We start from the raw sequence: 26,004 nt of genomic DNA, 5'->3' as shown, positions 1-26,004 counted from the left end.
ATGCAATGGCTGATACGAACACTTTTCCGCAACTATTGGTACAAGTGAGAAAAGTTTATACAATTTTGGTAGTATTTAATCAATTTTGAAGCAATTTGAACGATGTTTTAAGCTATTTCGTGTATCAATAATCTAATACGTCGATTGGCGGTGTCGGAACTGCAGCTAATTCAATTAAATCAGTGTAAATAGAATTTATCTAGAAAATTATTAAGAATGTTTCTCTAGCGGCTCTAGGACATATTTCTTCAGGGATTCCTCCAACAAGTTGTGAAAGTATGCGTTCAAAGATTTCTTCAGGAACACCAACAATGATTTCTCATTGATCCACTTTCTCAGAAGATTCGTTCAAGCGTCAATTCTTCCTGGAATTCCTCCAAGTGTTTTTCAAGAGATATTTGAATACATTTCTTTAGGTAGCATTCCAAATAGTCCTGCTAGAATTTCTTCAAGTTTTTATAGAATTTTCGCAAAGATCCTTAAACTTTGGGAAAAATTGAAATATATTTCTAGATTTTTCCAAGTATTTATGAGTTTCATAATTTCTTGGTAAATTACAGCAAGAGTACCTCAAACTGTTTCTCCAAAATATACTTTAAAAATTACTCTAAGATTTTTTTTAGCATTCTCCAGTGCTTTTTTTAAAAGAATATCTACCTTAGCTCCTTGCATGAAAACTCTTACATTATATTCCTACAGGGATTTTACATTCTTCCAAGGATTCCTCTACGGATTCTTTCAGGGATAGATACCGTCAAACGAGGCTACTTTGGACACTCACGTTTTAGATTTATTCGCAGCATAAATATTAATCTAAGCAATTTTATGTATTCGGCATTTTTATTTATCAATTAAGCCTGGTCAACACAAACTAGCATAAAAAATCCAGAAATAATATCAACAATAACAGTATAATCATGAAACTGTTAAAAAAGCCCTAACAAATATTCATAGGCTACAAAACACTTGCTTTTTAAACACTGGTTCAGAGTCCAAAAACAAGCGTTTTTTCAGTTGCAGAGCTTTATTTTGGAACCTTTTCCTCAGGAGCTTAGAAGCTTCTCCTCAGAAGCTTGGAAGCTTCTCCTCAAAAGCTTAGAAGCTTCTCCTTGCAAGCTTTTCTTCAGAAGCTTGGAAGATTCCCCTCCAAAGCTTGGAAGATTCACCGCCAAAGCTTGGAAGAACCTCCTCCAAAGTTTGGAAGCCTCTTCTCTGAAGCTTGAAAGCTTCTCCTCGTTAGAAGCTTGGAAGCTTTTCGTTAGAAGCTTGGAATCTTCTCGTTAGAAGCTAGGAAGCTTCTTGTTAGAAGCTTCTCGTCAGAAGCTATTAAGCTTCTGATCAGTAGCTTGGAAGCTTCCGGACAGAAGCTTGGAAGCTTCTCTTCAGAAGTTCAGAAGCTTCTCATCAGATGCTAGTAAGAAGCTGATAAGCTTCTCTTCAGAAGCTTGAAAACTTCTCGTCAGACGCTCGTTAGGAGCTGGGAAGCTTCTCGTCAGAAGCCTGGAAGCTTGTCATCAGATGCTTGGAAACTTTTGGTTTGGAGTTTAGGAACTTCTCTTCTGTAGCATCTTGTTAGCAACTTAGAAAATTTTCGTTAGGAACTTGGAAGCTTTTCGTTAGAAGCTCGAAAGCTTTTCAGCAAAGTTGTAGATAATGATAATTGAAAATCTTTCTTCTCAGACACCAACGTTTTACAATCGTTGGTTCAAGCATTTTCAAGCAACCAGTTTTTCAACAATATTTTTTCTTAAAGGGTTTTAGTTAAAAAAAATTTCTAGAAATTTGTCAACAATAAAAAAGAACATTGTTTTTCTCGAAGGCTCCAAATTTCTAGATTATCTTCTTCTAAAGTTTCTCAAAATATCATGGAATCGGTAAACCAAACAACTTCCATCTGAAATATACTCAAGTGTTTGTAGGGGAAGTGGTGTCAAAATGAACAGGGTGGCAAAATGAGCACCGTGCCTTTTACCAAGAAAAAACAAATTTGATTGAATACTTATCACACATGGACGATTTAGAGCATAAATCAAAGCTTTCGGGTTGATACGTCAATTGAAGTGAAAATGTCGACGAAAACTAAGATTTTAGAAAACCACGTTTGAAAATGAAACTAAGAGTCTCAAGGTTTTTCAGTGAGGTCTATATCGTTATGATATGATGTGAAATCTGATACCTTTAGATTTCTTTTTGAATGGGTTACTATCATTAATGGATATATTTTCGGGAATGCAATGAAAATTTTCAAAAATATTTGTTTTGGACACGTTTTTTGCATGATGCTCATTTTACCATCAACAACTGTTTTTTTTTACCCACATAGTGCAGGTAAAATGAACATTTGCACCGTTTTTTGCTAGCGATAAACATATGTGAAAATTTAGCTATTTTAGCCTGAATTTGTGTCGCTGCTATAGATAAAATCCCTAATTTTGATGATGTGCGATAGAATTTCCCAAATTCCTTGTTTTTGTATCAGAAACAAGATGATATCCTTAAGGTGTTCATTTTACCACCCCTTCCCCTATCAAAATAAAGCTTATGAGATAGCGTCCAACTCTCCAGAAGACACCTCCTTTCTAAAATCACGTTTGGACATCGAAAATTGAAAAACGTATATTTTTCGGGCGAACCAGTGCGCATTGTTTTGATTTTTGACACATCACAACACTATCAAATGGTTATGTTTCATCAACTTTTGTGGTAGTTTTATATTGAGAAATGTTGTTTAATAAAAATAATTGATGAAAGATCTATTTTTATTGTAAACTAGTGGTCCCGGCAAACTTCGTCTTGCCATCAAGTAGGCTGTTGAAAAACGCTTTTGATCGTCCCATATAAAATGACAGTTTCCTTCGCGCTCGTTTTTTCAACTTTCCCGGTGAATATCCTGGGATTTTTATACACACGAACACGTCGGAACCCCTGACGAACAAAACTGAGAAAGAATCATTCAAATCCGTTGATCCGTTCGTAAGCCATTTCGTGACATACAAACACCATTCCATTTTTATTTCTAGTGGTCTCAGCAAACTATGTCTTACCATCAAATAGGCTGTTGAAAAAAGCCATGGAACGTGTACAACATGAAATATCCATTCACTCCTGGTTTTTCGACTTTCCTTTTCAATGCCCTATATGTATACACAAACTGCCCTCAAGCCATTTCGTGACATACAAACACCATCCCATTTTTACTTATAAAGAAATTGTTGGTTTGCAAAGCTTATAACTCAAAAATAATTTAAAAAAAGTCGTTAATATACCTTTTGTCCTTTCGACGTTTTGTCTTTCGACCTTTTGTCCATAAACCGTACAAAATAAATATATCCTTCAACTGCTAAAAACAAATGACTAGTACATCTCAAGAGTATTGAGTGCCAAAAACATCCTAAAAAGTCAAACTTTTTCTTATTTATGATCTTACGGAAGCTTTTTTTTCCTCATAAATTGTTCTTTAAACGAAAATTACCTGATAATAAATATTGGAGCTGTTAATGGAATACCTATAAATAAATGAAAACCCGAAATTAGTACTATACCATTCCAGTAAATGTTTACAGATGCGCTTATTTCGACCTCAACAGTAAGGCTGCCTTCAGTGTTGTGTACTAGACTCGAGTAGTGCACGACACTGAAGACGGCCTTACTGTGTAGGTCGAAACACATGTATCTAACAAAGGATACAAACTCTATAGGAATTACATGGTATAGTACTAAATTTATAAATTACCTATTAGTTACAGGAATTTAAAAGCTGTGCGAAGTTGAACAAATAAAGAACGAAATTTGCAGTCATTATGTTATTTAAAATATTTTTCAATAGAAATTTGTGTATTACTAAGCATGTGAATGTACATTAGACTGATGCGAAGTTTTTGCTCCCCTATGCTTAAACGGAGTCATCCTCCCATAATTTGAAGTGATTTGGAAGAAATTTGGTTGTGCACATTCCATTTGAAGATTATATGGAGATTACTATGGAAAAAGCCAACCTTATGTGTTCAGCCCCTCATATCTTCGTCATAATATTTTAAGTAAAAGTGAACAGATACTCTCTTTTCGATTGTGATTAGATTGCATTGGAGGTGCCAAAAGCACCCCAAAGCTTCAAAATAATTAACTAAGAATTCCTCTTTATGATTCCAAATTTCTTCCAAGAGACTTCCAATGGATTTATTTCAGATTTTTTCTACGGATTCTTGTTGGAATTCCTCAAAGGACTCCTTCCTAATTGTTTTCGGGATTCTTGCAGCAATTTCTTATCTACAGAATCACATGAAAGTAATGAAAAACAAAAATGTCTTAGAAATGTTTGTAGTCTACTCCGAAAGGATGAGGCCCTACTGTAACGCCTTCTAGTTCCAATTTGTTCCAAAATCATTGGGAAATTGGAGAGAAACGTGGAAACGAATATCAGCCTCAAAAAATACATATTATACCAAACGACCATTGCTAAATTCCCATTTATGCCAAACATCTCTATGTCAAATGACTCACCACCTGTTGTGTTTCAGCTTCGATTAATGGTTTAGCGATTAGCGCTCGTTGAGCATTTGTTCAATCGACTGATGACGATGACCAGGGACTGCGCCGACGATGGCAGCAACTAACTTACAATTGATTCTCGTTCTGGAATGATTAGTCTGCCGAGGGACCTCCATTGGGATCGCCAGGGCGGACTTATGTTTTCTTCTTCTGTTTCACTACACTAATTCACTTTTCTTCATTCTTCGATGTAGATTCACTTAACTAGCTAACCACCCAAAAACCAGAACACTTATAAGTAACTCGCGGCGGATGACCGTGTAACGTTTTGGCCTTCTTCTTCAGAACAGCTCACCACTTGTAATGAATGCGATTAACGGGTGTTCTAATAGCGCCCAGAAATTCCCAACTCGCCATATCAACGGACCAGCCGAAAAGAAAACAGAAACACGTGCGTGGCCTACCGCACTCTTTGCCACACTGACTGACTGACTGACTCGACGCGAGAATCGTATTTCCGAACGCGCCGCGAGTGTTAAACCTATTAGCACATGCTCCCAAGCAGAAATCTCCAACCCCAGAGGAGCGAAGTGACGCTTTGTTGATATAACTGGAACTGGCAATTCGCGCTCCCGAAGAAGACTCTGGACTGGTGTTCTCCGCTTTCCGAAATGAGCTTCTTCTCCTCGGTAGAACTGATTTGATTCCGTGCGCTATCACAACCCCTTGCGCTTCCTCCCGCGCCTTCAAGCAGTTCCCGCGGCGGCAGCGTCTGTAAATGTAAGGAAAGCAGAAGAAACAACAATCAACTACACATCACACATCATCAGTGGGTACGGTATCCCGAGCAGTAGTGGTTAACAAAATTATAACAAACTGAGATATTTATTCAAAGTATAAAATGCAGGAATGTGTTATAAAATTTGCTACTTAAGTAGATATTAAAATTATAAAACATACATATGTTCAACTGATATCACAATTTATATAAAAAACAGCTTTTTGTGATTCAAAATGATTGGAGAACTGCTTGTTTACGGAACTTTCGACGAAACTTCCGAAAGAACTTCCGAAGGAACTTCCGAAGGCACTTCCGAAGGAACTTCCGAAGGCACTTCCGAAGGAACTTCCAAAGGAACTTCCGAAGGAACTTCCGAAATTACTTCCGAAGAAACTACCGAAGGCACTTCCGAAGGAACTTCCGAAGGAACTTGCGAAGGAACTTCCGAAGGAACTTCCGAAGTAACTTCCGAAGGAACTTCCGAAGGAACTTCCGAAGTAACTTCCGAAGGAACTTCCGAAGTAACTTCCGAAGGAACTTCCGAAGTAACTTCCGAAGGAACTTCCGAAGGAGCTTTCTATGGAACTTCCGAAAAAGCTTCCGATGGAACTACTGAAGGAACTTCCGACGAAACTTCCGGAGGAGCTTTCGACGAAATGTTCAAAGGAACTTCCGATGGAACTTCCGACGTAATTTATTCCCTGAGTGATTCCTTGAGTGTTTCTCAGGAGGAATTTCTAGCGCGATTCCATGAGAAACTACTGGCCGAATTTTCCTGGGAATAACTTCCGTGGGAATTCCTGGAGGAATTTCTGGCGAAACCTCCTGTAGACATTTCCCAAGAATTTTCTTTATCGACGAATTCCTTAAGAAATGTCTGGTATAATTCCTGAATGAAATCCCCGAAGAAATTCTGTAGGAAATATCAAAAGGATTCCTGGAGGAATTTACATAAGAGTTCCATAATTTCTGAAAATCTTTGAGGAATTCCTGATGTAATAAGTAGGAATAGAAATTCCTGGAGAAATCCTTAAACAACAAATCCGGAACAACTCCTTGAGGATGTTCAGCAGTAATTTCTTGAGGAGTAATTCTGCAGTAATTCTCTGAAGTTAGGGCTTGTAGCAGATCTCTTTTTAGAGACTTGGTCCTATTTTAATGGAAGTCTCCAAAAAGTCTATACTTTTAATAAAAGGACTTTAAAGTTATTCTGCAGTAAATTCTGTTGTAAAGTTTCACAGTATCCAGAGAAACTTTCAGAGATTATTACGCGGCTATTCAACTGATTCTTTAAGAATTTCTTCTCAAATTCCTAGAGGAAAAGCTTTAGGAATTATACTAGTGATTTTCACAGAGACTTCATCTACAATATTTTCAGGGAATCCTAAAGGGATCTTTGCACAACTCCTTCTAGAGATTTCTTCATCAACTTTCCCAGAAATTCTTCCAGTGATTTTCCAAAAGATGCTTTCCCCACAATTTGCGTCAGAAAACCTTATAATGAGCATATATTTCCACTAATCCTTCTACCGAATTCTCCAGATGTTGCTCGAAGAGATATTCCGAAGGCTCATACAGAAATTATTCCACAAAAATCCTAAATGTTTGAAGAAATTTGTTCATTTGTTTTTCGAGAAAATCTATTGAGAACTTTTCCAAAAATTTCTAAATAAATTAGATCTGGGACCATTAACTCCCTCTTGATTTTTTCTAGGAATTTTTGTAACATTTCTCTTGAATTATATTTCAGTTTTCTCAAAAGAAAATCTTTAAAGGTCTATTTAAGGTTCCACACCAGTTAAGACTGCAACATTTTTTCGAAAAATTCTCCGATTCTTTTGTAAAATCTGAGGAGCAATTCCTCAATAAAAACTCCGGAATAATTCCTGCATATTTTTGTGGAGAAAATCCTGGGGAATTCCTATAGTATTTCCTAAAGAAATTAGCTGAGTAATTTATCAGATAATTTTCCGGAGAAATACCCCCTGGACAAAAGCGCAGAGTAGTTGTTGAAGAAATTCATGGGAGAGTTCCGAAAATAATTTCCGGGGAATATATAGATTTTTTTTTGGAATTTCTAGAAGAATTTCCGCTGCAATTTGTGGAGAAATATCTTATGAAATTTTCAGTGGGTTGTGTGGAAGAATCCCAGGAGAAGTTTCTAAACAAAATACCAGGGGCAATATTTTGAGAAACCACTACAAGAATTGTCGAAGTACCTGCAGGATTTTTTGAAAGAATCAGAGAAAGAATTCTTGGAGAAATTTCTGAAAGCATTACCGGAAGAATTTGTTGGAGAAATATAAGTATATTATAATATAATATAAATTTCCCCGGAAGAATTCCTGAAATGTTTGGCTGATAAATCTCTATGGTATTCTCGAAAAACTTTTCAAAGGGTTTTGGAGAAAACTTCGAAAGACATCAGGTCAAATTTGCAACACTTTGCCGTTGACGTACTACTATGGCCACTCAGACACGCTAAACTTGCTTCGCTCAAAATCGGCCTCTTTTCGTGCAGCACAGTTTAGTGCAAACGGTGGTAAACAAAACTGAATGAATGAAATGCGCACAGAGGAGGAACGCTTGGAATACGAAATTCGCTTCCATTATAGTTTTGCTTCTGAAAACACTAAACAAACATGCCAATGTTAAAGTTTTTCAGGGATTTTTTCATTCGAATAGCCGAAGTGGAAGCAAATGGAAAAAAAAAACTTTCGCATATCCGACCATCTTCCGGCTTTTCGCTAGAAAAAAATCCCAGAAAACTCCCATCTTACCAACGGCCAACTGTTTGCTGCCGCGCGGTAGATGATTGACAATTCCGTTTCCATCGATCCCCGCACAGCAAAGCGCCAAAATGTCGGCTACTCACAGAATTTTCACTCAGTCAGCCAGTTCTACATTGGTTGCCTCATTCTGTGTAGTTTGAACACATGCGCTGCGTGGAACAGGCTCAGCGTGAGGTGAATGAACTCCGTGAGTGACCGACTGATCACTTGTGAGTTCCCATACCACGAGTGAGTGTCCGAACTATGCGCATCGCGACACACACACTTAGATTAAATTACTGGGGTCAGTAAAATTTTACTGGGTTTTGGAACTACCGAAAAAGTCAGTAAAATGAAAACTGTCGCCACGCGTAATCGAAAAGCAAATTTCACCATTTTTTATTTTTTATCGATATATGATATAAAAAGAAAGCTCTCTGAAGAATTTCAGTGAAAAATCTCTGTTTTTCGATTTTTGACATTTATTTTTAGTTTACTGACTTTTTCGGTAGTTCAAAAACCCAGTTATTTTTACCGAGCAGATTGAGTGTGCATGCTTCTAGAAGCTTCTGCGTCCTTCTAGAACACGTGGCGCGGTGCTTTAAATACGCGACACGTTCGCGTAGTCGACTCAGTATTGTTTCAACCTCCGCGAGTATACAATCGAATAGTGAAGTATAACCAAATGAAAAATGTTCCGAAGTAAAGTAGTGTAAATAGTGAACAGCAGTGAAGTAGTGAGAATAAACTTGTAGTGCACAGTGGACTAGCAGAATCAAGTGTTGATTCTCTTCATCCGAAAAAATACAGTCCACCCCGACCCGACCGTCCGACTAATGGATTACAGCAAAATTGTTGCACAATTATATCAAGATGTGTTACAAATAACAAATTTTGTTTCATTTTTGTTAGAATCACTTCAAATTGGTGGAGGAAATTAAAACATAACTAAAACAAAATAAGTTATAATAACAATGACTGTTTCAAATTTGTTTCAATTCAAAACATAATTATAACACAATTTGTTGTAAACGATGGAAGAAATTGCTTATAACTAATTTTGTTATAATTCTGTTATGAAAAATAACAAAATGAGTTATATTTTTGATTGATTTGAAACATAATGAGTAACATTTTTGTTTAAATTATGACATATTTTATAAAAATTTTGTTAAGTGTAGAGGATATTGTTTTATAATTTTTGTTGTTTTAACTACTAACTGAGTAACAAAACCTGTTACAACTCTGTTGTAATCTACTAGCCGGGTGGAGTTGGCCACGGTTAACTTGCCAACACATATATTGATTTGAACTACTTTGAATGACTTGGAATTCTTGCGATAATCTTTAATCATTAAAGTATATCGATGTGAATCAAAAACAATTTTTATAATAATAGCGATAGCGATTCACGTTCAGCAAAGCGTTGTTGCTACAGGTCAACCGTAGAGTGGACATTACGACAACCTGAAACGTATTCCGAGGGTTCAAGGTGGATAAACGAAACAAGAAAGATGGCGAAGTGGACAAAAATATCAAACAATTACATCTATTTGCTTCTAAAATTTACAAATGAGCATCATATATTCAAAATCCAGCCTACGCGGAACATTTCTAATTCCGAGCACGAACATGATTGACCGCTTGCAGTTGCTACTCTGTTATTGCAAGAACAGCTGTCCTTACACAAGGAATCAACAGGAACCAACAGACGCTACTAATAATTGTTGCTTCTAAGGACCGAGAATACTTCTGCATCTCCACAATCACTCCGGAAAGGTTGCTTATTTATGAGGGATGAAAAAAATCTGGGAGTCATTTTTGGTCGGTGATGCGATCCATGGATAAATAGGAAAGATATTACTCTTACTTTAAATAAAAAAAATAAAATTGGCAGAAAAAGTAACATTCCTGATGTCGAGCTACTCAAAGGTTGTTTTAAGTAATCCCGAAAAAAGGAATGTGCATATTGAAATGATATAAAACAGGAATAAGGGTTTATGCAAACACTTGTAGTGACGAACCATGCATGAAACGAGCTCACCAACACAAACCGGACAGAATTGATCTCCATTTCGTCGCTCGCCCGAAAAGAGCATGTAACAGAATCAAAAGACCACACATTCCTCCGTTTGGACAAACATATAACCATTTTCAAGTTTTATTGAATAACCCGACTAGAGTTACATAACAAAAATATAGTAAAATTTTATCAGAATATGGTATGCGTATCTTATTATGATATAATTTTGTTAGACACCGTTATCCACAGAAAATATTTAAACAAAAATATATCATATTGTGTTTTATTTATTTTGAATATATTTCTTTTTGTTTATTTTTAACAATTTTATAAAAAAATTAAATACACATCTGTGCATTTTAATCAACTCGAGTTTTCGAATCAAGCGAAATATATGTTTTATTTGAGAAGAATGAAAGAAAAATCTCTTGGGTTTGTAAAACCAGTCAAGCGGTAACAAAATATTATGATCTTAATTTTTTTATTGACTAATTGCAAGTGATTAAAAAGTGACTTGTTGCTACTTTAAATTACTTGTTTTATATCAAAACATACATTTTTCTGAATATTGCACTGAATATGAAGAATTTTTATATATGTAATTGATAACTGATTATAACCGTATATGTTTCTGTCTATTGCACGGAATATCATGTTCTGTTAGAATTTCTATATAATTGATCAAAAAGATCGTAACTTGATGAGTTACCCCGTATATTATACAGTATTATAAGTTTGATACTTTGTATCAAAAATTATAACTGGACTTGATATGTTTTAGATAGATTAAAAACATATTTTGTTATATTTATGTTACAATTCATAGAACTTTTTGTTATAAATTTAGTTATTTTAACAACATTCTGCATCGAAATGTTCGATAAAATCTTCATATCATAATAACATAAGCTGATATAATTTTGTTATGTACCCATAGTCTGGAATCCATAAGACCAACCCTAAAGAACTGAGAGTTTGCTTTAGATTTTTTCATTTGCCCTGAGTATCTTAATTTAGACCACAATAGGACCAAAATCTATGATCAACTCATTCATTTACAAGAATACATTCTAAATTATGCGTTAGATATTATTCATGGCTTGTGCCTGTAGAATTTTTTTGATCTAGTGAAATTCTCGTTAAAAAAGGGAGATCTTCCTGACATCAAAAAAAAAATTGACAAGAATCCAAAAAGCATCTTTCCAGAAACCATCGAAGATTTTGCTAAGAATCTCTCAAATAATTAAACAAGAATCTACTCTTGAATACACAAATGATCTCACTACGAAACCTTATGAGGCCGAAAAGGTCGTTAGGCCGAAAGGGTCATGAAGCCGAAATAACCATTTACTAATATTTCAAAAGGCTAGCACATTCATCAGTGTTTTTTCCTTTTTTAATCAAAGTCTGTTCTTTTTGGTTATATTTCACAGCAGATATTGTGGGCTTATGAGTAATGCAAATTATCCTGATCTAACAACTAACAATACAATCAACCTGAAAATCCATTCGACGGTTTGTACAGGGTGATTACTAATTCCTGTCAGTAAAGTAATTGATCGTAGATAAAAGATGTATGTATGAATTTTAATTTCCAGTGTACATCCTGTTTTGTACATCTATAAAGTTTGTTTCGACAAAGTAAAGATTAAATCTTTTTTCATTTACCTTAGTTTTTAGTCATATGTGTTGTTTTAAAAGCATTACACCTGGCACGCACGTTTTCCACAGCTATGTATTTTTGATTAAACTCCGCTGAAAAATTTGCCTGATTGAAACAGCATGTTAGCACAATCTTTTTGACTTACTAGGGAATAGCATAAGACAGATTATGGAAAATTTTTGCGAAAAAAATATGTCTTTTTTGGTTAAAATATATGCTTTTGAATAACGTGCGTGTTAACTGTAATACTTCTGAAACAACGCATGTGGCTATAAATTAAGGTAAAAATATTAATATGTTATCTATGTATAGTGAAGACAAATGTTATAGATGTACAAAACTGGATATGCACTGGTAATTGAAATTTATATAACCATCTTTTTTCTATGATTACTTTTTTTACTGACAGGTAATAGTAATCACCCTGTATAATGCAAATTATCCTGACCTCTCCCAGTTACCCATTGGACCTTCTGGTCATTTTCGTCCTAATAACCCTTTCGGCCTAACGGCATTCGGCCTAACGGGATAAAACCGACCAAGGGCTGGTTCCTGAAAAAAATCTTGAGCCGGTAAAACTCGTTGAGTCCGAGGAGATATCTTCTTTACGATATATCGCCGAAAAGATAGATTATTCTGCTATGAAACTTCCCAACAAATTTGACTTGAATCCAAAAAGAGCATCTTCTTAGAAATTCGTTAAAAATATCGGCAACAATCTCGACAAGAAAAAAACAACAATCTGCCCAAGAATACCTAAAGGACTTCGCCATTTATTCCACCATCACATATCTCGCCTTCAATTTGTAAAAGATCTCACAATATATCCGCTGGAAATAGCTTGAAGAATTGGCAATGAATCTGCAAAAATCATAGAAAATCTCGTTTGTCACTTCATAAAAACACTGTCACAGATAAAGGACTAGTCAAGCTAACAAGGTTTCACCAAAAATCAATATCAATGTTTCCAGAAATCCTCCAATCGGAATTTTTCAATAAAATTCCTAGATTTCAGTCGAAAACCATTTAGATTTCCCAGAAGAAGCCAAAAAAATCTTTAACGGCTAGAAATTTTCTAAGAATTTCAAGAAAAAAACAATCGAATACAGTGAAACCTCCATGAGTCGATGTTCCATTACTCGATATCGACTCATGGAACCATACTGAAAACAAAATTTCATGGTTACTATGATGGTCCCCTCAAACAGCTTTCCAAGGATTTTGTTTCCACGACTCGATATTTCCATGAGTCGATGGTCCCTTCAGATATCGACTCATGGAGGTTTGACTGTATTAAAAAAAATCATTAAAAATCTTATTTACAATCCATTAATCGCTTTTCTGTGATTCTCCAGCCAATTTTTAAGTAACTGGTCAATTATTATCTTAATTATTTTTAGGAAAATGAAAACTTATCAAAAATCTAACCAAGAAACCTGCCAGCAATGATTGACCCGTCTAAAAATATTTTCAAGGATCCCATTCTTTTTAATCTGCTCAATAAATTGTCGCCAGAAATCTTAAAAGTATCTCACAAAAAATATTATAAAACAATGTAGGACAAATCGGGGGGATCGAGCCTTTAACGATTTTTACAGGATTCTGCTGAAAAATTGAATCTGTTGCAACCGACCAAAAGTTAGTCACAATGCGAAGTGCAAGTCTTGCGCCCCCAGGAAATTTATTCTAGTTTTGCCGATAATGTTTGAAATATGTAGAAACAAGCCGACATTATTGTACTTCAAGTTCATATTTGTATATATGTTGAAAAATATAACACACATTATTCGACTGATATCACAAGTATTGAAGATTCAATCAAATGGAGTAGATTGTAGTGAGTTTCTATGCGTAACACACATACTTATTATTATTATAACTGACTTTGTTAAAATTTTGATGTGACGTGTCCAAACAATTAAAAAGCAAAACATCAACATTTAAAAAGCGTTCCTATGAATTACAACTGGGTGTTATCATATTTCCGATCGGGACGTTGCTGCAAGTATGCTCACGTCGACATCCAGTCATTCAGTGAGTGTTGTTTGTTAGACATATCCCATAGTCAGAGCAGAGCACAACCAACGTAGCGAACGATACGACACATTTGTACAATACCGAAAACCCGGTCGCAGAATGAAATGAAAGAATGACGGCGAGAATCCGGACGTTCTGCGCTTAAATAGTTGCGCTTTCTCTTGGCAGCAGCGAGACAGTCGCAGTCACGTATCCGGTTCGTGGTGGAAGGGGGTACAACCGTATCTTTGTGAGGGCTGTGCTTTTCGGGTCTAGTTTGTGTGACACTTTAATCCTGCATAACTAAGAGTGATGGTTTTGATGACTTGACCGATTTGTGCTTTCGGTTTGCATTAGGAAGATATCTTCCATTTTTGCAAGTATGAAGAAAATATATTCAAAGTTTCTTGCAATCTACTACAGATGACACGCAAGCTTGGCCCTTTGGCGGAGACACCTGTGTCGTCCGCAAACAAAGATTTTTGACATCCCTGAGGTAACTCAGGTAAGTCAGATGTGAAAATATTGTATAATATTGGTCCCAAAATGCTGCCTTGGGTAACACCAGCTCTTACAGGAAGTCTCTCCGACTTGGAGTTCTGATAATTAACCTGAAGTGTACGATTTGACAGATAATTTTGAATTATTCTAACAATGTATGTTGGAATTTATTTTTTTTTTTACGATCAAGCCTTTATGCCAAACACTGTCGAATGTTTTTTCTATGTCTAGAAGAGCAAGACCAGTAGAATAGCCTTCAGATTTGTTGGAACGGATCAAATTTGTTACACGTAAGAGTTGATGGGCGGTCCAATGTCTATGGCGGAATCCGAACTGTTCATTGGCAAAAATTGAATTTCCATTGATGTGTACCATCATTCTGTACAACATGACCTTTTCAAAAAGTTTACTGATGGAGGAAAGAAAACTGATTGGACGATAGCTGGAAGCTACTGCAGGATTTTTGTCTGGCTTTAAAATTGGTACAACCTTAGCATTTTTCCATTTGTCAGGAAAATATGCCAATTGAAAACGTTTATTAAATATATCAACTAAGAATGATAAGCCACATTCTGGAAGTTTCTTGATGAGGGTGTAGAAAATTCCATGATCGCCAGGATTTTTTAATAATAGTTCTCACTTTTTCCCAATCAGTTTCCCAGGAATTTTCGAAAACGTTCTCTTGATTGAGAATATTTTCGAAGTCCTGAGTAACTTGATTTTCAATTGGACTAGTAAGTCCTAAATTAAATTGGGCGCGCTTCCAAAATGCATATCAAGTTTTTGAGCCTTTTCGCAATAAGTTAGTTATAATATGTTTTCCTTTTTCAATGCCGGTATTGGCTTCTGAGGTTTTTTCATAATTTTAGATAATTTCCTAAAAGGCTTAAAGCCAGGGTCCAATTGAGAAATTTTATTTTCAAAATTTTTGTTTCCTAATTTGCAAAACATTTCTTGATTTCTTTCTGCAAATCCTGCCATATAATTTTCATAGCAGGATCGCGAGTGCGTTGAAATTGCCTTCTCCTCACGTTTTTAAGACGGATCAAGAGTTTAAGATCATCGTCTATAATCACGGATTCAAATTTTACTTCACATTTTGGAATTGCAATGCTCCGGGCTTCAACAATGGAATTTGTTAAAGTTTCAAGAGCATTGTCAATATCAAGTTTTGTTTGTAAAGAAATGTTAACATCAAGATTAGAGTCAATATACGTTTCATATATATTCCAGTCAGCTCGAAAATAATTGAATGTTGAACTGATTGGATTGAGAATCACTTCATGGGATATTTAAAATGTAAAAGGGACATGATCAGAATCAAAATCAGCATGAGTAATGAGTTGGCTACTAAGATGACTAGAGTCGGTTAAGACCAAATCAATCGTAGATGGATTTCTAGAAGAGGAAAAACGTGTAGGGCTATCAGGGTATTGAATTGAGAAATATCCTAAAGAGCACTCATCAAATAAAATTCTGCCGTTGGAATTACTTTGAGAATTATTCCATGACCGATGTTTCGCATTAAAGTCAACAATGACAAAAAATTGACTTATTGCGAGTCAGTTTGGAGCAAATCAATTTGATGTCCAGAGCATTGAAAAGGCAAATAGGCAGCTATAAAAGTGTATTTACCAAGCTGTGTTTCAACAGAAACGCCTAAAAATGTTGGTTTCAAGTGACGAAAAAAGTTGATGTTTTTTACGCCTATGAATGATGATTGCAACTCCACTACATGCTCCATCCAGTCGATCATTACGAAAAACAAAAAAGTTAGGATCTTTTCTGAGTTTAGATCCAGGTTTCAAATAAATTTCAGTAATAACTGCTATATGCACGTTATTAGCTGTAAGAAAATTAAACAGCTCGTCCTCTTTACCATTCAAAGACCGAGCATTCCAATTCAAAATATTTAAATTATTATTTATTGGATCCATTAGAAAAATGTAATACAATAACAATTTGATTAGTAAATTTTACACCAACTTGGACTGCTTCAGTCATAGTGGTGGTTTTGAACATTGCATCAATCATCAGATTCAATTGTTCAGTTAGAAAAATAAAATCAGAGGCAGACATATCACTTGAAGTGGGTACATTATCTGAAGATTTTCCGTTAGAATTTTCGGTAGACGAAGAGGCGGAGTAGGAGTTACCTGTGACGGCAGGGTTTTTTCCATTAGATTTGAAACAATTAGAACGGGTACTCATAGTATGTAAAGGGGAGGAGTTCAAATTACCTGCTACGATATTGGCAAAGGATTTACCTTGGGTAGATACATTCGAAATTAAAAGATTCGAACGGTTACCCGACGGATTGAAATTAGTTTGTAAATGAGCATGTTTTTTATCTTCCTGATGGGTACCCAGTGAACCACGTATCGTATAAGAATGTGTATCTAAAATCACACATTCGTACGTCAAAAATCAGAATCGCACAAGATACCAAATTAAACGCTATCAAGTCAACACAAGTTGTATATAAATCCCCAATACGATTCATAAACGACAATCTGTGTTGGCAAGAAAACATGTCGTAAATAGTGCAACATAGAATCGCGTTAAGTTGTATAAACTGACAGATCATATATCAATCCAGAAAGCATCGTATGAAATCGCAATAACTTAGCAAAAATTGCCACCCAAACTTGGTATCTGCTGACGATGTGCCTCCAAGAACAACACAGTACGTGTCGTTGTACATGAAACATGCAATTATATTGGCAAATAATGACCCGTCTATCATGAAACCTATAGTGGTACAGTGGTAAAGTATTCGATTCATGATCCAAAGGTCCTGCGTTCGAGGCTTGCTGGAAACTTTTTTCTTTATTTTCATCCAAATTTTGTGGCATCGTATATCTGATCGCAGAAAGTCTGAAGAAGTCGTACCAAGTACGCATATAGCCTCCGCTTTGGTAGGTATATAGGCTTTTCATGCATTCTATACGATTCTTATAGAATGATGTATAACAAAAGTTATACCAACCAAAATGTTGACTGGGTATGATTCCTAATCAAGCGATCGTTAACTGAAAAATGAGCATTATTCGATACTCTACCAGGGAAATTCCGGAAACGACCGTTATCGTAACGGATATTACCGTTCATCTGCCTGGCACGAGCCTCGACGACTTGCCTACGCAAAGGGCAAGCCGAAAAATTTGACTTATGATTGCCCCGGCGATTCGAGCATATAAACTTGGTGGTATCTTCCTGCACTGGACAGACGTCCTTAGCGTGAGAAGAACCTCCGCAAATCAAGCATTTAGCATCGATGCGGCATTTTTTGTACCATGACCCACCTTTGGCACCGACGGCACTGAGTGGGGCTCTGGTAATTTCCTCCAGGTTTCTGGAAATGTTCCCATGTCACACGGACATCGAACATAAGTTTAGCTTTTTCTAAAGCTTTGATATTACATATTTAGATCTCTTTTGTAAAAGTGAATTAAATAATATTCTTGAGAAAGCCCTTTCCGAACAATGCCAGATTGGGTTCTCTTTTTCATAATGATTACTTGGACTGGGGAAAATCCAAGTAAATCATTTATTCCAATTTTGATCTCTTCAGGCGACTTATAGTCACTTGAGAGACCTTCCACGACGACTTTGAACAAACGTTCAGTTTTGTCGTCATAAGTAAAAAAATGTGCTCCTTCTCTTCAAGATGTTTGAGAAGAAGTTCGCGATCTTTAAGATTTTCCGGCAAAACGCGATTTGGAAGGAAACCTTGATTCCCCTAATGGAGTTCAAGATCTCCTGCCAAAATCCTCCAAATTAGGAACAAATGACAACGATTGGCGGCACCCTTCGTTTCCTCACTTGAATCAAAGCGCATTTGTAACTCCGTGTAGCAAATACCTAATGAAGTTTACAGTCAGCGCTTTCTAGTGGAAGAAATTAAATATTTGAAACGAGAAAATCCTAATAAATTGTTATTAAAAACGCTGTCAGGCCTTATATTGCCTCCATTGAAGCCCACCTGCCTGCTTCACCTGGATGAACTTTCATATAAACCACCCCAGGTGCGCTACAAACTTCAAAGCCACAGTTCAAGTGGGGCTCCATGTTTGCTCAAACTAATCAACCGTAGATAAATGACGATTGATAAATCCCAGAAATGTCCTGCCTACACGTCTGCCTCTTGCAAACCCCCACCACCCGGGTGACATGTGGCATCCTGGCTGAACACTTCTGTAGCCTTCTGTAGCGTAGATAGCAATGCGCCCTGGAATGGATTCACTTCATTCCGGTTGACTGTAATGTGTGTTTCGGTTGGAGCTGAGGCTGTGCAGTGGGTACAATTCGTACAAATGTTCTCACTCAATCGTTTACTTAATAAAATCGTTTCATCATCAATATTAGTCTAGTCAAACTTTTTTTTTTAGTTTCGACAACTGATACTGACAAATATATACATGTTCATATCTTGGCACCAAATTACGCAAAAGAAGCTATAATATGAAACATTGACACTCTCAAATGGTAAATATGTCAAAAACGATTCAAAATATCTTCAAAACAAATAATAAGGTCCATTCTTGCAGTCCAGGCTTGTTGTGCTTGGTTGAGACATGCTACGGAAACAACGGTTTTGATGGAACAACAAATTTTGAAAAACAAAAATAAAAAAGATTTAAAAAAAAATGGCCGACTTTGGGCCACTTCGTTCTCTGAGGCTACACCATATATGTGTTGTGTATGGTTCGGCAGCAGCTTGAGCAAAAGATTCCCTTTCCGTCGTCATCGTTCTTCCTCTTCCGGCGAACTGTGTGTGTGTGTGCGAGTGTCTGTGTGTCTAGTTCCGGTGCAGAACTGATTCCCTGAGCAACTATAAGTAGGTATGTTTATAAAGCCAGTGGCTCAAGTATAGTGCACAAGATACGAATGAAACGACAAGGACGCTGTTGCTGTTGCTGTTGCTCTTCTTGAATCACATTCACACAATCCGCAGCACTGTATCTACGGGTCTATTTGTGCTTTTGCCTCGCATAATCGTCGTCGTCGTCTTGGTCTCGATGATACCACCCTCTACGCTTTCTTTGTCGATTCGAAGGACGATGATGGGGGCTGAGGGTGGGATTTCTAGAGGCTTCAAAATCATCATCAGCACCTTCTCTTTTCCTTTTGGACAACCTACAGCTATTTCCCGATGTAGGACGTATATCATATACGCAGTTTCCATGTAAGACGGTTTCGAAGGACGCCTGGATGTTCTCCGAACAGCAGCCTGGATGTCTTACGAACAGAAACCTGGAAGTCTTCCGACAGAAGTCTGGAAGACTTCCGAAAAGAAGCCTGGAACTCTTCCGACAGAAGCCTGGAACTCTTCCGACAGAAGCCTGGAAGTATTCCGACAGAAGCATTGAAGTCATCCGACAGAAGCCTGGAAGTCTTCCAAAAGAAGCCTGGAAGTCTTCCAACAGAAGCCTGGTAGTCTTGCGACAAAAGCCTGGAAGTCTTCCGACAGAAGTCTGGAAGTCTTCCGGCAGAAGCCTGGAAGTCATCCGACAGAAGCCTGGAAGTCTTCCGACAGAACCCTGGAAGTCTTCCGACAGAAGCCTGGAAGTCTTCCGGCAGAAGCCTGGAACTCTTCTGACAGAAACCTGAAAGTCTTCCGACAGAAGTCTGGAAGTCTTTCGACAGAAGTCTGGAAGTCTTCCGACAGAAGTCTGGAAGTCTTCCGACAGAAGTCTGGAAGTCTTCCGACAGAAGCCTGGAAGTCTTCCGACAGAAGCCTGGAAGTCTTCCGACAGAAGCCTGGAAGTCTTCCGACAGAAGCCTGGAAGTCTTCCGACAGAAGCCTGAAAGTCTTCCGACAGAAGCCTGGAAGTCTTTCGACAGAAGCCTTGAAGCTTCCGACAGAAGCCTGGAAGTCTTCCGACAGAAGCCTGGAAGTCTTCCGACAGAAGCCTGAAAGTCTTCCGACAAAAGCCTGGAAGTGTTCCGACAGAAGCTTGGAAGTCTTCCGACAGAAGCCTGGAAGTCTTCCGACAGAAGCCTGGAAGTCTTCCGACAGAAGCCTGGAAGTCTTCCGACAGAAGCCTGGAAGTCTTCCGACAGAAGCCTGAAAGTCTTCCGACAGAAGCCTGCAAGTCTTTCGACAGAAGCCTTGAAGCTTCCGACAGAAGCCTGGAAGTCTTCCGACAGAAGCCTGAAAGTCTTCCGACAAAAGCCTGGAAGTGTTCCGACAGAAGCTTGGAAATCTTCCGACAGAAGACTGGAAGTCTTCCGACAGAAGTCTGGAAGTCTTCCGACAGAAGCCTGGAAGTCTTCCGACAGAAGCCTGGAAGTCTTCCGACAGAAGCCTGGAAGTCTTCCGACAGAAGCTTGGAAGTCTTCCGACAGAAGCCTGGAAGCCTTCCGACAGAAGCCTGGAAGTCTTCCGACAGAAGCCTGAAAATCTTCCAACAGAAGCCTGGTAGTCTTCCGACAGAAGTCTGGAAGTCTTCCGGCAGAAGCCTGGAAGTCATCCGACAGAAGCCTGGAAGTCTTCCGACAGAACCCTGGAAGTCTTCCGACAGAAGCCTGGAAGTCTTCCGGCAGAAGCCTGGAACTCTTCTGACAGAAACCTGAAAGTCTTCCGACAGAAGTCTGGAAGTCTTTCGACAGAAGTCTGGAAGTCTTCCGACAGAAGTCTGGAAGTCTTCCGACAGAAGTCTGGAAGTCTTCCGACAGAAGCCTGGAAGTCTTCCGACAGAAGCCTGGAAGTCTTCCGACAGAAGCCTGGAAGTCTTCCGACAGAAGCCTGGAAGTCTTCCGACAGAAGCCTGAAAGTCTTCCGACAGAAGCCTGGAAGTCTTTCGACAGAAGCCTTGAAGCTTCCGACAGAAGCCTGGAAGTCTTCCGACAGAAGCCTGGAAGTGTTCCGACAGAAGCTTGGAAGTCTTCCGACAGAAGCCTGAAAGTCTTCCGACAAAAGCCTGGAAGTGTTCCGACAGAAGCTTGGAAGTCTTCCGACAGAAGCCTGGAAGTCTTCCGACAGAAGCCTGGAAGTCTTCCGACAGAAGCCTGGAAGTCTTCCGACAGAAGCCTGGAAGTCTTCCGACAGAAGCCTGAAAGTCTTCCGACAGAAGCCTGCAAGTCTTTCGACAGAAGCCTTGAAGCTTCCGACAGAAGCCTGGAAGTCTTCCGACAGAAGCCTGAAAGTCTTCCGACAAAAGCCTGGAAGTGTTCCGACAGAAGCTTGGAAATCTTCCGACAGAAGACTGGAAGTCTTCCGACAGAAGCCTGGAAGTCTTTCGACAGAAGCCTGGAAGTTGTCCAACAGAAGCCTCGAAGTCTTCTGACAGAAGCCTGGAAGTCTTCCGACAGAAGCCTGGAAGTCTTCCGACAGAAGCCTGGAAGTCTTCCGACAGAAGCCTTGAAGCTTCCGACAGAAGCTTGGAAGTCTTTCGACAGAAGCCTGGAAGTCTTTCGACAGAAGCCTGGAAGTTGTCCAACAGAAGTCTCGAAGTCTTCTGACAGAAGCCTGAAAGACTTACGACAGAAGCCTGGATGTCTTCCGACAGAAGCCTGAAGGTCTTCCAACAAAAGCCTGTTTAACACCTTTGTCGATGACAAGGCCACGGGTCCCAATCTACGCGGTGCCAATTCGCGTCCTACATCGGTGGACACCTGTACGTCAACCGTTCGTCGTGTTGGAGACGTAAATGTTGTTTGACGATAGGAAGCGGAAAGCGGGACCCATTTGGATTGATGTTTGTCTCCTGTGTTCCCCCCTATTCGTTCGACTGTCTTCTTCGTACAAAGGATTCCTCAATGAAAAGTGTAGACGTGGCAGCGCAAAGGCTTTTTTCCGATTGCGATACGAGGAAATTGTATATTCGCTTTTGGGAAAGGAAGCGCAACTGGTCGTTTATCATACACCTGCTGCTGTGCCCCCCCCCCCCCTGGATCCCGTCATTCATTCGAAGCTGCGGAGGACGGGAAGGAAAATTGGCATCTCGTGGGTTGATTTAGGGCCTGATGCATAGGTAATGGGGAAAGTTGGGCGGAATTTGCATAATCCCATCACCGTGACGACGGATTCTTTCGATCCTTCGCGGAAGATGTTTTATGCCACATTATGCCACACCCCTCCTCCCCGAACCCGAAAGCAGCGGGTCTGCTACTGTCGCACAAATTAAATTTGATCAGATTAGGCTACCGGATTGGATTTTGATTAGCATATAAATGGGGAAATGGGAAGCGATTGGCTCCCGGGAAGTTACTAAAAGGGATCTTGTCTGAACTAATCCCCAATTTTAGATCGATTAAAATCTTCATCGAAGAGTACTGGTACGACCCTGAGAACATCTCAAAGTCATGGATTTATGGCTTGATAAAGGCATTCATTAACCAGCTGTGCTAGTTTTGTGCCATCACTTCAAAGCATAATATTGTAGATTGATTTCCAGCACTTTTTAAAAATAAGATGTCTTACTAGCAGAAGCCTATGATAGAATGTGAAGCTTCTGAATTTTCTTGAGTAGGCATCTAAGTTTAAGCAGCAAATCCCCACGTACTTCTTCCTAGAATCCCATAAAAACTATATCCATTATTTTTTTCACTACTAAGGAGTACTATGTACTAAGAACAACTTCAGGATTTCAACGATGAATTTTTCCAAACCATACCCTGAAAATTTTTGAGGGTATACTTACAGGAACTTTTTCATCCTGGTCAAATGGATTCTGTACTATGCAGCTCAGTCATAGAATGCAATCTTAAAAAAACATATGAAGTTTGATGTGTCACATGAAATGATTCTAGACACCCAAAAAAGTCACAAAAAATGGTTCTAGACATCCGTCTCCATCGTTATAGAGCTAATAATTGTAAAAATTTAGCTAATTTCACTTGGAAAATCAATTTTTTTTTAATTGGCCGTTTTGAAACACTTAAAATGGGAATAACTCCGGAACCATGTGGCCACTCCCCGAGAGGGTAAATCAATTTCCTCGATAGGGTAAATCAATTCCCCGAGAGGATAAATCAATTCCCCCGAGAGGGTGCATAAATTCCCCCGAGAGGATGAAAAAATTCCCACGGGTGAATCCATTTCCCCAAGAAATTAAACGATTATCCTCGAGAGAGTAAACGAATTCCCTCGAGAGGGTAAATCGATTCCCCCGAGAGCATATACTAATTCCCCTGAGAGGGTAAACTTATTCTCCCAAGAGGGTAAATCAATTCTCTCGAGAGGGTAAATCAGTTCCCCCAAGAGAGTAATTCAATTCCCCCAAGAAAGTAAACGATTTCCTTCGAGAGAGTAAACGAATTTTCCCAAGAATGTGAATCAATTCCCTCGAAAGGGTAAACCAATTCCCTCGAGAGGGTAAATCGATTCACCCGAGAGGGTAAATCAATTCCCCCGAGAGGGTAAATCAATTCCCCGAAAGAGTAAATCAATTCCCTAAGAGGGTAAATCAATTCCCCCGAAAGGGTAAGTCAATTTCCCCGAGAAAGTAAACGATTCCCTCCGAGAGAGTAAGCAAATTCCCCCGAGAGGGTAAATTAATATTCCGAGAAAGTAAACGATTTCCCCCAAGAAAGTAAACAAATTCCACTGAGAGGAATGAGGAATGATGATCATGATGATGATATGAATTTATGTTCGATTGAATAATATTAAAAGAATTGGTATTTTTATTTTAACCCTCGGGCTGTCACGCTGTTGTACTTTGTATAACAGTTGTGATTTATATGCTATCATTTTGCAACAAAAATACCTATCGACACCAAACCAAAATGTATTCCTCAAGAAGCTTCTTAAGAACAATACTCGACAGTTGTTATTTACAGTATGGCCCGTTATAATACGGTAAAATAAACAAATGTACAAGGAAGTCGCATAATAATGTACGCACTATATACGGGTCGAGTAAACCACAGTTTGAAATCGGTATATCTCAAAATCCAGATAATAACGAAACTTGAGATCTTTACTAAAGTTGTTCTGGAGGTAAAGCGCTATCTGATGGTACCTCATTTAATTCGGAATTTGACCGCTAGGTGGCACTAGTGAGCATGGAATTTTTACTTTTGTTTTGCAGATATATCAGGATCCTATCCATTTAGAAGGATGACGTCTTCGGCAAAGTTGTTTAATAAGTTAACGGCTATCATTGTTCGAGCTAGTTGATTCAAAATTTTGCCACTAGTTGGCGCTAGTGAGCCTGAAACTTTTGTTTCCAGACATCTCCGGAGCCTAATCACTTAGAAAAATGGCGTCTTCGGCAGAGTGGTTCAGTAGCTCAAATTCTTTCTTTGTTTAATCCTTAAAGTTCGAGATTTTGTAAAATATTGATAGTCTCTGAGCTTCTGAACAACTTTGCCAAAGGTGCCTATCTAAAAAGTCAAGATCCTGCCGTATCCGCAAAACAAAAAATTTATGCTCACTAGCGCCGCCTGGTGACAAAATATCCTATAGTTTTAGTAACAATGAAAAACTAAGGAAACGGGAAGAGACGAAGTTGCGCTGAAATTGCTCCTGTTGTAATTCGGCTTATCAAGCCATTAGCATTGCATGTGCTGGTTCCTTGCTCCGGACACTACAGATTTCTAGGAATTATTCAACTGGGCTTTTTTCGAAATTGTCTTATATATAATAAATCTTCGAGCTGTTTAACATATTGATATACAGTAATGACCCGATTTTGTCTGCCCTCGATTTTAGCATACCTTTTTCCCGATTTTGTCTGCCTAAAATTTATATTTATTTAAATTAGACTAAACACATCTATACTGGCAATATTGGGTGCATAAAGCAGAGGGATGGCATCATAGTTTTTCACTATGGTATTTGACAGGTCTTGTTGTGCCTTCTTATCGGGAGCATAAATTTATACTCCAGTTGAAATTCTCACGCACACTCATATATTTGTTGAATGTTTACCTTCCGTATGAGTGAAAATGGGACAAAATGCGCCAAACAAGACAAAAACTGCGCAAAGCTGGTATGTGAGAATGTGCAATTAAAGTCTTCGGTTTACTTATCAGTGGTTTAATCCGCGTTTGCAATGGCATTTAGCTATCTATCCCGCGCATCGATATTATTTGGAAACTTGTGATGCGAAATGTTATCATCGCGATAATTGTTCTTATGATTATGAGAATCGAACCTAAAGAAGGAAACAACACTTCATTGCGATTTTAATGATAATAGATAAGAAAAATTACTTTTAATTTAAATCGCGAGCTACGCTATGGAAATAATAACGAACAATATGCGTAGATTTTGTGTGCCTTGGTTCGTTTTGCCACATTCACACCAGCTGCATTGCTTATAGTGTAATAGTATTGGTGAGCGCTGCTCGCGTTAGATAAGAGACAATAAAATATGGCCATCATATCGGCCCCCTGGCATAAAGTCAATTATGACCTTGGCCACGTCTATACAATCATGTAAAGATCGATTTTTTGAAATTTGAAATTCTTCATAATTATCCAAGAAACTTATCAATGTTACGTTGGATTACGGTACAGAAAATGGAAGTAAAAAATATGATGTTTATATTAACAAAATAATAAAACGAAGTCCTTAAAATAAAATAAAACTTGAAATCAGTCGAAATTTGTTTTCCCGATTTTAGCTCTTTCCCGATTTTGTCAACCCTAAATGCAGCATGGGTGACTTTTGGAAAGAATCCTTGTAGAAATAGCTTGAAGAACTACTAGAAACCAGCGTAGGAACTCCAAGAGAATATCTCGAAGGATGTGTAGCGGATTTTTTATGGAATGCCAAGCAATTAGATGGATAAATCAGAAGAAGATT

At 38.2% G+C, this 26,004-nt stretch overlaps 1 protein-coding gene across 2 annotated transcripts in view; it reads right to left on the bottom strand.

Moving 5' to 3' along the window:
• Positions 1-26,004, bottom strand: part of LOC5572543 (protein-tyrosine sulfotransferase) — a 185,377-nt gene that overhangs the window by 86,380 nt on the left and 72,993 nt on the right. Inside the window, exon 2 of one of the 2 annotated variants that reach the window (XM_021842478.1) lies at positions 4,501-5,260. The gene's annotated coding sequence lies outside the window, so the exon portion shown is untranslated. The remainder of the gene's footprint in view (positions 1-4,500; positions 5,261-26,004) is intronic. The other variant, XM_021842483.1, reaches the window with a different exon arrangement.

The sequence above is a fragment of the Aedes aegypti genome, chromosome 1 (assembly GCF_002204515.2).
Source record: "Aedes aegypti strain LVP_AGWG chromosome 1, AaegL5.0 Primary Assembly, whole genome shotgun sequence".
In the NCBI taxonomy this organism is placed as follows: Eukaryota; Metazoa; Arthropoda; class Insecta; order Diptera; family Culicidae; genus Aedes; species Aedes aegypti.
Note: the sequence above shows the minus strand (reverse complement) of the source record. Positions and strands in the feature narration are given on the sequence as shown.